Here is a 16,119-nt window from a genome sequence, read left to right on the forward strand (position 1 = left end):
AGACACCCGCAGACCTGCCCGCGCGCCAGGGCTCGCCTCCCACACCCTCGCACGTTCGGTTCTAGCCGCACAGCTGCTTTCCACCTTCCTGCAAGCACTTTGTCATCTCAGGGCCTGCTGTGTCCTCATCGAGGGTGCCTTTCCCCAGGTCTCCTCAGACTGCAGGACTGTTAAGTGTCAGCTGCTCGGAGGCCGGCCTGTAGGACCCAGTTTCAAACGGCACCTTGCCCCCGGCTGCTGCCACTTACTCAGCACCTGTCGATTAAACAAGCATTTGCTGAGTGTCTGCTGTGTACCAGGCACTATTGTAGGCCGCGGATTTTAAGCAGCACGGTCAGGAAGGATCTCACTGAGGAAGTGGTGCCTGAGCAGGAAGGGGAGGGGTAGGTGAGGGAGTTGGGATCTCTGGGAAGGAGCACGCTGCGGAGGGGACGGCGCGTGGACTGGCTGTTCATGGGACTGAGTCTGCCGTGTTTGAGGATCATCTGGAGAGGCCAGTGTGGTGGAGCAGAGGGAGGTGAAGAGGGACAGGAAATAATAATCAGCATTACTGGGGGCCCCACTCAAATGGCCCTTGTCTAGTCTGTTCTGAGAACAGGATCTGTACACAGCAAACACTCAGTAAGCTATTACTATGAGTCGTTATTATTTCCAATCCATCTGTGAAGGAAACAGGTTTGTGAATCACTTAAAACAGGGGCTTATAATCCATTAAGTACTTAGTAGATGGTTTGTATCATTTATTATTATTACTACTGTTATTATTATTCCCAGGCTACAGATGAACACTAGAGTGTGTATTTCTCTTAGAACAGAGAGTTTTATGCGTTACATATTCAATAAATGCTATTTTTATTATTCTCATTACTGTTCTTGTTATTCCCAATCTAGAGATGAGGAAGACTGAGGCAGTGAAAGTATACAGCAAGCCCATCATAAGTATTGGGTCTCATTATTGTTTCTTTTCATTATCCCAAGTCCACAGACAAGGCCCAGGAAGCTTTAATCCCTGTACCATGCGCACACCAGGTCTAGCTGACCCCATAGCCTGGGTTCTGATCCCCTGCCGCACTGACACTGCCTGCGTGCCTTAGACCAGCCTCAAGGGATCTTTAGGGAATTTAAATGTCTTCTCTATGTCGCACAAATGGGGACAGCCTGGATATTCCATCGACATCACTTTCCTCCTAAGATTCAAATCCTGGCTTCCTTGCTTCCTGAGTGACCTCAGGCAAATTGTTTAATGTGTCCAAAAGTCAGTTACCAAATTTGCAAAATGGTGACACCAACTGCACAGGACTTACTATAAACCTGGCCAATTCTCATTCCTTCCAAAACCTCCTCCTAACCCTTAGCTAAACTAAATTGCCCCTCATGTGAATTTGGTGCAATACATAAGGAAATGGTTGATGCGTGTCTCTCCCAGACTGAACTCTCTAAAAGTGGAGACTGACCCAACCTGCCTTGTCTCCCTGGGTTCTAGAAAAATGCCTGAAAACAAACACTTTCAGTTATTACCTGTGTAATTCTGCACGTGTGTGTGAAATGGCACTGAAATTCCTTGGATCTGAAGGCTACTGATGATTAATTGTTAATTGTTTCCCTGTGCTGTTAGTTCTTAACCATTTTCCTTCTCCCATCTAAAATAAATACTGTTTTTTTCCATTTTCCTGGAGTTCCCCAGAAGCTTACACTTTGGTTGGTGGTTGCTTTACTCTCATGCATTTTGCTTTCCCATCTGTTTTTTGTTAAGGGCAGCTGTCAAATACACCATTAGCAAGAGGCTCTAAAGTTGCAGGCTACAAAATCACCAGACTTCCAGACTGCATTTTATACAACTGTCATGCCAAGAAGAATGCTGAATCCGTGTACCTGCATCCACTCTTTAATGTCCTTCATTATGGAGCCTTTGGACTTGGCCTCATAGAAATCCGACCGTGATCCAACATGGGGCTTTGGTGGGAAGTTGCAGGCCAAGGGCTGGAATCACCTCTCAGGGCTTAGAATGTCACAGAAGTTCCTAAATGTCATGACCTGGCCCACCTTCCTTCCCTGTCTCATCTGTCTCTGCCTCATCCCACTTCCCCTCCGAGGTCTAGTAACACCACACTGAAAGTTTTACAAGTATCTGCAAGCCTTTTGAAGTGAATGAATGGTGTTTGGTAAAAAGGATAAGTGGGCTTTGAATTATTTCTGGAGCCAAATGTCAGATTTTGTAAAGACCAGATTTATAAGATAAGTATAGTTGTCTGTAATTCCTCAGAGACTCAGGGCCCATCTGAATATTATGGCAGTAGGCCCACTCATCCTATTACACTGTCCTCATTTTGCTTCTTTGTATCGGGAAAGATTTTCACCAAAGGTAGAAATCGAAAGATTCCTGTGTTCTAAATTTAGAGCTGTGTGTCTTTGGAATGTTCTAGTAAATCCTTCCACAAAGGCTTCAGAATGTTTTCCCCACTCTGGGTACATAGTTTCATTTTAGTTTAAAGGAGAAAGCCTAAAAAAAAAGTTCCTATTGGGCTCTGAATATCAGCGTCCAGTTTGGCCAACTTCTGACCATAGAGCTACTTTTAAAAGAAACCTTTCAAGTATCCTGTCAGGTTTCAGCTGGGACAAACAGTAAATATTCCTAAATATTCCTGACAGTATTGAGTAACTCCTTGCAGGTGTAGGGGTGGAAAAATTTCCACCTTCTTCCCTTCTAAATTCTTTGGCTGGTCTAGTAATTAAATTGATATGAGAGATTGACAGGAGAAACAAACAAAATTTACAGAGCCCCACTAAAGATACGAAGGCTCCGAAGACAGCCAGGTAGTAACATCCTATATAGCACCTGGGTTAAGGAAAAGGGTAGGGGTCTGAAGATACTGAGGGGGGAAGAGTCATTCACAGGAAGGTAGAGGAGATGTTCAGAAAACAAAGGTTGCCTTGTTATGCAGGTGAATTTCTTAGGTAACATGGTACCTCTGATAATAGGTCTCTTCGTGGTTGAGGCCCTTCTTTCCAATGTAAATGAGAGAGAAGCTCGGAAAGAGCTTTTCCTGAATCTGCTGGGTTCCTGGATCGCCTTTAGCTCAAAATAATCCTCATGTGCAAGTGGCATCTCATACATGGATGAGGTTATTGCTTAGGAAGTTTAGGGAGAAACTAGTTTTCTTACTTCTGGTTGGAAAAAAACCCAATTCTTCCCCACTGTGTGTTTCTCTCCTGTGAGTCTCTAAAGAACACTTCTAAAACTTCCAGTCACCAAATGTGTGGAGGTGTTTTTCTACACCAAGCAATTCTCTGAGACAGCAGCTGGGTGTCCTACAATTTATAGCTGACACTCTGCCGAAGGAGAGGGCATCAGATGCCCCAGATTAAGGGCTCAGTCCCACAAGACTGCTCCCTACTCTGCATCCCACAAACACACTTCAGCTGCCCCTGGCAGCTAGGTTACCGCCCGTGCTTCTGACTGAGTGGCTGTGGATTGGCAGTTCCAACAACCCACTCCTTGTGTTTGATGAGATTAACCTGCTAGAGCAGCTCGTACACTCAGGGAAACATGTGCTTACATTTACCAGCTTATTAAAGGATATGATAAAGAATACAGATGAACAGCCAGCTAAAGAGATACACAGAGCAGGGTCTGGGAGGGACCCAAGTGTGGGATTTTCTGTCCCCGTACAATTGGGGTGCAGTGTAGATGGTCCACCCACCTGGAAACTTGCCGAAGCCCCTACTGCTGGGATTCTGTGGACATTTCCTTATGTAGGCAAGATCAATTATTAGCTTCCTTTTTAGCCCATCTCTGAAGGATGAGGAGGAGGGCTGAAAAATTCCAAGTTATGAATCATGGCTGGGTCTTTCTGGTGATGCCCCCAGGAATCCACCCAGAGTGGTCCCATTAGAAAAGATGTTCCTAGTGCTTTTGGGGGGGGGGCAGGTAAGTCTTTGTTTTTTGTTTTTTGTTTTTTGAAGTATAGTCAGTTTACAGTGTTGTGTTAATTTTTGGTGGACAGCATAGTGATTCTGTTATACATATATATTCCTTTTCATATTCTTCATTATAGGGTATTACAGGATATAGAATAGAGTTCCCTGTGCTATACAGTAGGACCTTGTTTATCTTCTTTTGCTCGTATTATTTATGAACTTAACAGGGTTTAGGAGCCCTGTGTCAGGGACAGGGTCAAACACAAATATTAGATCAAGAGTTGCTCCCAGTGTTTTTATCACGTAGGAATTTATAAGGGCTTTAGGAGCTCTGTGCCGGGAACCAGGGCACAGGCACACTCACATGTTGTGTGTATTTATTTATATATTTCTCTCTCATTATTTACACTTACCAAGATTAAAAAGTGCTCCACTGTGGCCACGCCATAATTTTTAAAACTTCTTTTGGGGGTAGGAGGTCATTAGGGCTATTTATTTATTATCAGGTTAGGGTTTTTTTTTTTTTTTAATGGAGGTCCTGAGAATTGAACCCAGGACCTGTGCATGCTAAGCATGCGCTCTGCCATTTGAGCTATACCCTCCCCCCTCAGCATTATCTTTGATAAGTTTAACCTGCTCCATTAACCTTAAAGCAAAACTCTGTTCACCTGAGGCCTCACGCTGGCTCCGCCCCAGCTTAAGTCAGACCAGGTCGGTTTTAAGTCAGACCTAGTCAGACCCCGACCCCATCCGGTTTCTGAATTGGCTTCGGTCCAGAGAAAGACGTGCTCAAATGGCCTGAACGCTCCTACCACAGAAGCCGCGGATCCAGGCCCCGGGCCGAGGGAGACGAGCCCAGCAGCTCGGGGGGGACGCAAGAGCACAGCCCGCCCCCGGGGCGCAACAGGTACCCTCCCCGCTTGCGCGGTGCTCCCGGGGGCGATCCGGGTCTTTTTAGCGTCCTTCTCTGACAGCAGAACTGCTAAAAGACAAACTGAGACATGTTAAAAATTGTAAGAATTTTTTGAGCAAAAATGGATTTGAATTGGGCAGCATCCAGTAGAAAGAAGCTCCCAGAAGGTGTACAAAATGAGATTTCATAGGAACAAGGGAGCGGGAACAAGGAAGGTTTTTTTAGTCAAAAAAGCTGGTTGTTTCGCAAAGTCCAAGATGGCAGGGGCCCATCAGGGGATTCCAGGTTGGCTGGTTTAAGATTCCATCTCTAGGAGAGCTGAAGCTGTTTCTCTCGGTTTGCTGATATGGAGCTTATGATAAGCTACTCCATTTTGGGCCTGTTGTCTTGTTTTCACCAAAGGCTCGGGGCACTGTCTTGTCTTTGTTAAAAAGACCAGGTGGAGGGGACATCCCGGGCATCTGAGATGGAGATGCAAGTTTTGTTTGTCATCACGGGCGCTGGGTTCCCAGTGTTTCTGCAAACTTTGTGAGAAACACAGCTGGTTGGTTTTTGCTTTGTTTCTGCACCTGAAGTAAGTTCTTATTCACCACCAATACTGAAAAAGTTAAAAAGCGCAAATCAAATGTAACTCGTTTTGAGAGAAACCTCAGAGACTCGTGTTCCTGGGCACATAAAAGCATCTCACTCAAAGGCTGGGCTCCGCTGGGAGGGAGAGTCTGTTAGATTTGCCTCCTCATTTCCTTACGAAATTAGGAGTTGATGAGTGGACGCAGTGGACAGCAGGTGCATGTTATAAAGGTGACTTTAACAAACGGTGATTGTTATCTTTTGGCCTCTGGCAGAAGCAGCAGTGTGTCTGGGAGCTGACAAGAGGTGTGAGTGAACTTCCTGTTGCTAAACTCTCTATGGCTTTGTTTCTTACACACTTTCCTAATGTGTTAGTGAAATAAAGAGAAGGAAAGAAAGGGAAGGATGGAAAACCTTGAGTTCCTGTTACTAAAGGAAGGATTATCCAGTAATCAGTGAACTTGCTAGATGGACCACGAGGGGTTCTTGTATTAGTCATGTTCTCAGGCCCCATCCTATGTCTGGGCCCATCCAGTCAGCTCCTTAGGGGGTCTTGGGAGGATTTACAAAGCCAGAGCAGGTCAGAGATGCACCTCCATCCTGGGTTCTGAAGTAGGAACTGGAAAGGAGCTCTGTTTTCAGAAAATCAGACACGAATCTGGCAAAGAGTAGGGGTCGGTAAGAGTAACTTTAGACTTTCTAGCACTTGTAACTTTTTACAGAGTACTTTTTAACACTTATAGGCTTTGTATTGTAATAAAGTGCTTATATATCCATGATCTCACTTAATTCTCAAAATAATAATGTAAATAAAAGAGGGTAGATGTGGTACCAAAGTGAGGCTCCCCGGAGTAGGAAGAATTCCAGGATGACCCGGTGATCCCACGCCACGGGAACTCCATCCTCTTGATGGGGGAGGGGGCCCTGTAACTACAGGGACAGAGATGTGGGCGTCCCTGGATGGTGAGGGTGGGACGCGGCTCAGCTGACTTGCATAGAGGGCGAGTGTCCCGTGAGCGAGTCAGGTGGGCCCTCGGAAGGGACTGGGTGCTTCCTGGTGAAAAGGGATTCAGAGTCTGAGAGGGATCCAGCACAGGGGTGCTCCTCCCCGTGGGCTTTGCCGCTCAAGGGGCCACGTGACAAGGAAGGAGGCTGCTTTTCTCCCCTGAGGGTGGCAGCCCTGGGGCAGCCAGCAAGGAGGCTCTCAGCTTCATTTGCATTATTAATCTTTCCCCACGAGGTTCAGGAACATTTCTTGCCGAGGGCCTGCTGTAAATATTTCAGTCTTTGCAGCCACATAGTCTGTCTCTGTCACAGGTTTTCTTTCTTTGGCTCTCTCCCTCCCTCTTTTCCTTCTGTACTTTAAAATGTTAAAAAAAAAAATCACCCTTAGTTTAAGGACTGTCTCCAGCTCCCAGACATCTCCTGTCTCTCACTGGTCAAAGTACCACCCACTAAGAGTTAACTCTTCGTTGCCCTCTGACATTATTGGAGCATTTCAGATGTCCCCTGGTGAATCCATATAGCACACTCTGGATTTCATTTTTGCCCAGAAATAGTGGGAGAAATCGGAACCTCACTGGGTCTACCAGGTCTGGGATGCCTGCTGGAGCTTCTGTGTTTCCCTTCAGGGATGACACAGGGGTCCTTCCAGAGGCCAGCACTCACCCTCGGGGGCGGGGCAGGGAGAGACAGCCTGTGCAGTTAGATGAGGTGGCAGTGGCCATGGTTTAGACGTGGCAGCAAAGGCTAGGGCTGTCTCCATAAACAAGTAGCGCAGAGCCTAAGACACAGTGAGGCCAAGAAAATGTGACCCTTACACATCTAACCTGGGAGGACAGTGACCAGTGCAGTGTCAACACAGTAAAGCATCCTGAAGGAAATAAATTCCTCCAAAAGAGGAAATGGGAAGCTGGAGTACCCCGAATGCACGTTGCTGCAGTACACAGCCACCTGTCCTCTCAACAGTGAGCAGAATCCCATCATACTATTTAATAGTGGTAATCCTCCAGCCGTGTCTTCAGCTAGCGTGAGTTTGGAACTGCAACCGTGAAAATTAATCTACCAAGACTCAGGATTAATTTAGGTTGACCAGGCCCAAGACAAAACATAAAGAGAACATAAGACATTTTTAATATTTTTAATGTAGTTTAATGTTCAGGGAAAAGATCATTATTGCCTTTGACGTATAAACATTCCAACACTTTACAAGGAAAGAGCATGCATTCAAGGAAAAGCCATGCTAAATGAGACGGCACAATGTTTTCACCTGTTTAATTGCCTAAGAAAATAGTAATATCATTATTCTTATTAATATGTTGTAAGAAATTAGAAAATTTTCAATTCAAAAGTGATTACAAAAGCATGTTTGTTTTCAGTCTCTGAGTGATGAATAAATCAGGTCCTGGAGCACACGTGGTCTTGTAAAACTATCATCAACGAAAGTGGTCTTGAAGCTTGGAGAGCGGGTGGATATTAACACATAGACTCTGGAGAAAATTATCAGTAAAATGCTACAGTTTTTTGCAAAGGGACATTAGGTCACTTGGAAAAACAATTACTAAAAATAAAATCTAAAGTCCTTACCATGGCCTTAAAGACTCTACAACATCTAGTTCCTTTCTGCCTCCTGGGCTCCTTTTCCAACCTCTATCCCTCTGTGCATTCAGCTCCTTACCTTCTGAGGCTGGCAGTGCTCCTGCCTCAGGACCTTTGCACTTACTCTTCCTGCTTTTTTCTTGATGACTAATGACAGTTTGTGTCAGTTTTATCCCTAATTATTACATGTTTTTGATAAGTGTTGTTATTAATTTCAATCTCAAATTGTTCCTAGGGACATAGAAATACAATTTATTTTTGTACATTGATCTTGTATCACCTTTACTAAACTTAGAGTTTTAAGAGGCTTTTTTTGGTGGATTTCATAGAATTCTCTATATAGACATGTGCATTTGAGACAGTGTGTATCATGCTGTTTTTGGTGCAAGGTTCTGTCAGTGTCAATAAGGTCAAATTGGTTAATGATGTTAAAGTCTTTTATATCTTCCCTGATTTTCTGTGTACTTTTTGTATCTGTTATTGAAAGAGGAGTGTTTATGTTACCAAACCATATTCATTTTGCTGAGATGCAGAGGTTTGCAAGGTAGCTGGGAGAGGAGGTGGAAGAACAAATCTCAAATCTACCTCTGTGAAGGCAAAGGGCTCTGGGTATTTATGGGATAAAGAATAAAGAAGCAATGGAATCTAAGGTATGGGGTGAGTGAGGAAATGTGATGGGGAAAAGGTGTGGCAGTCATCCTGCTGGGCAGATGCAACTTAGGCTATAGAGTGCACATTTTGAGGGTGGAGTTTTCCACCCTCTGAAGTCAAAAGGTCAAGGACAGCTGCACGTGTGCAGGTCAAGGGGGCAGGAGGTCCTATCCAATCAGCTCAGCTCAAACCAGATGCAGCTGACTCCAAGCTCCTGGAAAACAACTTGGGCAAACATCTTATTGTTTAGACTATGTGATGCTTGAAACACGCAAATCATAAAACGGCCTTGATGTGTGAAGTCAGGTGAAATGGATTTAACCGATGGTTTTCTTTAAAAAGTTGACTGAAATTGTGGGTTTGCCTATTTTCTTTGTGGTTCTATTTTATCTTCATGCATTTTCAAGCTCTCGTATTAGCTGGGTAAAAGTTTAGGGTTGTGTACTTTCGGTGAATTTTTCACTATAACTCTATCATTATGAGAGTAACTTCTTTGTCCTTGGTATATTATTTTCTCTGAAATCAGCTTTGTCTGATGTATATTTCCATGTTTTTAATTTTAAATTATTTGTATCTTTATATTTAGTGTGAATTTCTTGTAGGCACCTTTAGGGTTGGGTCCTACTTTTTTGTCTAGTTTGACAGCCTCTGTCCTCAATAGTATGTTTAGACTATTTACATTCAATGTGATTATTTTTATGCTTGGGTTTAAATTCACCATCTTGCTCTTTTTTTTAAAAAAAAATTAGTCTCATCTGGCATTTGTTATCTTTCCTTCTTTTTGGATTGTGTGCTTCTTTATCCCCTGTTATCTGCAGTGTCTGTGCATTAGTTATTTTAGGGATTGTTTAAGGTAAATAGTTCAAGTCTTCAGGTTTTCTCAATCTATTCAAGTGATATACTTTTTCACGTAGTATAGATGTATTTTAACTCTATATTTTAGAGAGAAAGAGAGCTGGAATTCAGAGAAATGATGTGACTTGGCTGTGACCAGAAACCTCGGTTAGGGGCTAAAATAGGAATCCTAGGCTGCTGACTCACCCTCAGTGCTTTTTCCATAGTACAATGCTACATTAAGTGTCACTGACGTCCTTTGGAGAATTCCAACTCACCACGATTAAAAATTATAAGCACCAGTGGGGTGAAAAGTTGAGACTTTTTTAGGAAAATACAAGTTTTAAACATCCCATAGGAAAGCCCTAAAGTGTCCCTGCCGGCAACCTGGAGTAGTCGTCACATACAGGCATCAGGTAAACATTTAGAGATAAAACTGTGAGCCAGCCCTTCAGTTGAGACCCTAGGGTGGAATTGGGCTCCCTCTGACTTTTCACATCAGTCACTCCGGGAGAGTGAGCCACATCCCATGAATCACATGCAGACTGTGACTGGTAGGGTCGTCTGAAATTGCATTTGCTCATCTTCTTCTGTGAGCCAGGATTAAAGAATGAGAGACTGTCCGCCTAGTAGGTGCCTCTCCCTAGGCCTGGTTATGCAAAACATGGTGCCTGTTTACCTCTGCACTTCTAGCATTAGCAGTGCACAGTTAATGTGTTAATGTACTTGATTTGGGCAGATGAGATTTTTATATTCCCTGGATCATCATAGGAACAAAGAAAAGAGTCTATTAATAGTAAAAAAAAAAAAAAAAGAATGTTATATTACTTTTAAACACAACGATGCCATAAATAAGAAACCAATGTTTATTAAAATTCAAAATGAGTTTTGAATTCCCACAATCTTCTCAGGTGTTTTTCTTAATCTAATTGCATTTATGTCCAGCTTTATTCCAAGGGTTATATTTTTGTGTAAGATGAAAATGAAATGCCCTTCAGGGTATTTACACACCATCATTTGTTGTTGTTATTACTCATGAAGTCTAAACAGTAGATACTTATCTCTTAACCTAGAAGACAGGACACAAATGTAATCAGTTGTTAATAACTAGTCTGACTTTTTTTTTTAATAACTAGTCTGACTTCTGCTTTTTCTCTGGCTGAAGAAAATAAACAGTAGGATTTTTCGGTTGAAACAAAGTTTATCAGACCAGGAATTGGTGCGGGTGTGTCTGTCTGTCTAATGGTAGAGTCAGCAGCCACCTTTGGGTAGTGAGAGCTCCGTCACCAGAGGTAATCAAACAGGTTAAGCAGTAGCTGATGAGTGTGCAGTCGTGGACATGTGCAGTGGTTGGGATGTTAAAGTAAAAAGCCTGCTCTGGGTGTGGTGTGTTGGGCTGGGGGTTGGAAAGGGAGTTAATAAATGAAAAATGCCTGCTATGCTACAGGCTATCCACCAGTATTTTGGATCACCCGTTTCAGTGTATGAAGAACTTTTAAGACTTTTTTTTTAAATATGTAGTGTTGCTTAATTCCCACCCCCAACAATAAAAGCAAAATATTCGTGTAACATTGATGCCTCAAAATCAGGCCTCTTACACAGGGCCTTCAAAGACCAGAATGAAAGCTCAGAGCACCAGCCACTTTGAAAAGTGCAAGGGCAGATATCTCTGTAGGGGACAATGGGCCCACCCAGAGTATGTTTTGCGGTTTTATGGGCACTGCTGACAGCCAGCTGGCTTATCTTTTGTGTTTTCATGCCTTCCAAAAGCTGATTTTGGGGTCTCAAGTGAAAAAGGCCCAGCTCTTGTGGCTTCCGGCCTAGGACTTTGAACATCTGAGATTTGCAAAATAGGACTCTAACCAGGAGATGGCAGCATCTGCCCAGAGATGGGCCACCCGGCCGTGGTGGCCTCCCAACACTATAGAATGTATTTAAGGATTCGTGTTCTCACTGCTGGTCAGAGAGGGGGCTGGTTCAGAGCATCTGACGGTAGGGACCGTCATCCCCAGGCTTCCAGCCTACAACTGCCCCCAGCACTCACACACACTTACACCTGTTCACAAAGAGGGTCCTGTGGCTGTCTACCTAGGTGTAACTATTACACACACACACACACACACACACACACACACACACACACACACACACACACACACACACACAATTTCCAAGCTGAAGCAGGACCAGTAAGCTACCAAATTTCAAGGTTCAGAGGGAGCTGTCATCTCTACTTTTTTAAGCAATGTAGAAAGTGTTCTACATTCAGTACATGTTTCAGTGAGGGGATTTATTAGACTCCAGGGTCAACAGGGCTCCAGATGGACAGAAGTTGTATCCAGTAAGAAACAACGGTAGATAAGGAACTAGGACTCTGTAGTGAGTGCATGTATCGGATGAGATTTTGTACAGTTGACTTTTGTGAGTGAAGCCCTTTAAACTTTGGGCACCGAGTCTCAGTGTGGCTTCTTTGTCACTTCTGCATTGTCACAGATTACCTAGTGGTAGAAAAGAGATTCAATCCCAGATGTCCCAGATTGTGAACACTGTTATTTCTACATCTTCCCCTGAAGCATTGGAACAACAAGAAATATTCAGTTCTCTGAAAGGAATTGAATACCATTTGTAATTGTTTTCCCTTTTCCAGATGAAATGCACTTGAATTAAAGATTTTTTGCCAGGTGCTAAATAGAAACTTTTCTACCAAAGGCACATTCTAGTGCAGTGGAATGTAATCTGGGATGCTGGCTTCATGTGAATTCACAGCACTGAATAACACACAATTTTCTGTAATCACGATAGCACCTGAAAAGCCCAGTAACCGAACAAGTTTTAAAACAAGGCAAAGTGAAAATGACTGCTTGTTACCTAAAATGTTAATCAATAAAATCAACTGCGTCTTCTCAAGTCAAGGTCAGATGTGAATGAACCCTGACCCAGATGTCTTTTTCACACAGGCTACTGAGCACGGCGAGGCCATTATAATTTACACAAGGCATCCATCCAGGAGATCAATATGAGCATAATGTAGCATGAATAATGGAATAATGTTCTAAATCATAGAGGTGGTAATTTTCCTCAATCTGCATTGGTCAGACCACTACCTGGTGGTGCCAAGTTCTTGCTGCAATATTTTAGCAAGAGAAGAGATACTGGATGGTCAGGTACTTCTCCCGGCCCTCAGCTGTTTCTGACACTGTAGGCTGAAGAGGATATGTTTAAGGAGAACTTAGCATCTGTATTCCAATAGGCAAACATGCAGGGGATGTTTTGGGAGCTCTCAGTGATCAGAGGTAGACCTGTAAACAGAAGGTAGACACAGAGGCAGAGTGCCTCTCATTTAAACAAAAACAGTGTCGCCCCCGTCCCTGTCCTGCAGTGGAATGCGTGGCCTGGTGAGGGCATCAGTAAACACTTGATGGACTGAGGAGACACACAGGCAGAAGCTGGGAGCACAACAATGGCTGTGGCAGGCTCCATCTTTGCTTTGTTGAGCCTCCAGTCTGATGGAAAAACAGGCATTACAACCCTCAGGCTGTGAAATGCCCTGTACTAGGGGGCAGAACAGGCACTGAGGAGCCCGGCAGAGAAACACCAACCCCATCTCGGGGGCGATGGAGAAGGCTTCCCGCAGAAAGGTGGTCTGGTTTGAGACCTGAAGGGTGAGTAGGAGTGAACTGGATAGAGGGGAAGAAAGGATTTTCCTGTGGAAATAATTCACCTTCCCAAACAAAACATTCCTGTGACTTCGTTTAGGTATGTGAATCTTTCTAAAACACCAAGAAAAATGTCTTATTTTATATCTTAGCTATTGCTGCCTGAAAAACCACCTCAAAATGCTGTGTCTTTTTTAAAAAAATTATTTTCTTTACAGGGGTAATTAGGATTGATTGATTGGAAGTACTGGGGATTGAACCAGGACCACGTGCATGCTAAGCATGTGCTCTACCTCTGAGCTATACCCACCCCACCCCCTAAAATGTTGTGTCTTCAACTTGTGACTGTTTGCTTATGATTCTGGAGTTTGGGCTGGGGTCGGCTGGGTAGTTCTTCCCCTGGCTTGTCTGGGATCCGTCATGGGCCTGCTGACATCTGTTAGCTCAGCTGGAGTGGGTGGTCCTTGCATTCTCCGGGGGCACTTTGGGTCTTCTCCACATGACTGCACATCTTCCAGTAGGAAAGACTGAATTTATTTCCACAGTGGTCTCAGGCCAGCGTTTCCAGAGAGCAACAGAGAGCATTTCAAGGGGAATTTCAGGTGGGAAGTGGGCTGTAGAATTCACACAGCATCATTTCCACCACATTTTATTGATGGAAGCAAATTTGAGGCTAAATAGTGAGGACATAGAATCCTCCTTTGATGGGAGGCACTGTAAAATATGGTGGCCACAGCTTTCAATCGACCACTATCAGACTGAGGAAACCCACAGCAGAGTCAACGAAAGGTGACTGCAGAAAGGTGAAGTTGGAGCTCAGTGTTTCAGGATGAGATTTTATCAGGCAGAGCAGAGGAGGGCACAGCATGGCTGGGCTGTTTGGAGAAGCTCACAGGGTTGAGTGTCAGGATCAGGGGAACACGTGAGGGGAGAGACAGCAGGAGGAGAGTGTCCTCGCCTCTCAGCAGTGTCCCACAATGCACTGGGTTGCCTGTGAAGTGATAAATCAGTTATGATCCTATTCGGAGAAGCCTGAGATCATGAAAGGTCGTGTGGGATCACTGTAGGGGCTCAGCAAGAAAACATTTACATCTGGAGATGTAGACAGTAAGTCCTGTTTTCATACATCTGAAGTGCCGTTTCACAGACCCTACATAAAGCAGCCTCAGAATTATTTCATTCGTATGGATTTGGTCAAAACCTTAATTACTAGGACTTTTTGTGATCCTGGTTTGATCACCTCTGTGAGTCCTGCTCCCTTGTTGTCACGTTACTTGACTAGGAGCAGAGGAGAGAGAGGCTGTTTTCTTTGCTGACTGCAAAAACTCCATCTGGCTTCCTCGTGGACGCTGAAACCAGTGACTCCAAGAAGCACGTGGACTTCAGCACATGAGGGCAGAAGCCAGCTACACCTCCACACACCTGCTGACAGTTGTGTCTCCGCAGAACTTTCTCCCCTATTTAATTGGTAGGGAGAGGACATTTTATTGCTGAGCAGCCAGTGAGAGGTGGAACTGAATAGCAATCAACGTGCTGGCAAAGCTGAGACAGAGGTGACTCAGATCACTGAAGGTCATATGACAGCCAAGTGATCCAAACCACTGGGGATGGATAGCAAACATTTCCTCACATTTGTGGTTGCTCTGTGGGCAGGGACAAAGCACAATTTAAAATTCAAGTGCAAACTCTCTCTTCGGAGTCAATCCTCTGTCATTGTGAGGCGGGCTGGCAACCCTGTAGCCTTGAAGTTAAGAAAGTCTGTTTTGCAAATCAAGTAGGGGCACGTTCTAAAGCAATGGCAGGCATAACAAGTGTCTTCTGCTTCCTAAGTGTACCCTCTGTGTTCCTTTAAACCCAAGGGAGCATCTGTAGAAACACAAACCAAGAGTGCAGGCGTTCTGAATAGTTATCAGCTAGAGTTTATGTTTCCCAGTCAACCCCAATGCTGGCAAAAACTACTCCTTTGTTTTGCTTTGGGGAGAAGCAGCCTCTCTTAGAGGTGGTGTGGGGGGAGACGAATCTGTTGATTCAATGCATTTTGTGTTAGATGAACTACTCTGTAAAATGCCTCAAGCCGCAGGTTGCCTTCTGTTTTGCTAAGATAGAAAGAATTCCCTCAGGGACAGACAGGTCTGGGGTTAATTAGGCTGAAGGTTGAATTCATCACTAACTTTTTTTTTAACCAACAAAGAGAAATTACCTCATATGTTTTAGAAGTCCCTGAAAAAAAAAAATTAGGTGAGTAAATCTAACATCCAGCCAACACAGGAACCCAGAGTCAGCGAATGGCAGCCTGCCAGAGAGACTCTTCATTGTTGGTTTGTGTAGACAGGGATGAAAACAGGCAGCCGTCAGCGGGCATACAGTTCATGAGAGCTTTCACACACCGTGCTCTTCGCTGCAGTCATTGGGAGGGAGGCATTATTATTACCTTCCTCTGCAAACGAGGAGATTGTGAACATCAGAATCATGGAGCCAAAAGAACTTGGGTCTTGCAGACATACGGCTGTTAGTCCCAGATTCCATTTCCACCAGCCACTTGCCGCAAGCATGACGTTTAGCAGATTTTAACATCTCTTTGATACTCAGTATCTTCATCTGTATAATGGGGATGATAATACCTATCTCACAGGCTTGTGACAGCAGTGTTCATTCACCCTACACACACACACACAGATGATACATGTGGGCAAAAGTGTTTGTTTTGTCAAGCGGTGATTAAGCAGTGGACCTTGGGGTCAGACTATTTGTGTTCAAACTCCAGCTCTGCTGTCTGCCCAAGGTCATAAATTGAAGAACTAGTTTAGCTCATCTGGGTCACATTTCCTTATTTACAAAATGTGGGCCATTATCACAGCTGTCCCAATGGTTGGTTGTGAAGCTACAGCTGATCATGGCAGGTAAAGCGAGTAATAAGTACTTAGGTGACGGTGACGGTGATGGTAGTAGTGATTATCTCATCCCTCAAATGATTTTTCC

The sequence above is a fragment of the Vicugna pacos genome, chromosome 9, assembly GCF_048564905.1.
Source record: "Vicugna pacos chromosome 9, VicPac4, whole genome shotgun sequence".
NCBI classification, from domain to species: Eukaryota; Metazoa; Chordata; class Mammalia; order Artiodactyla; family Camelidae; genus Vicugna; species Vicugna pacos.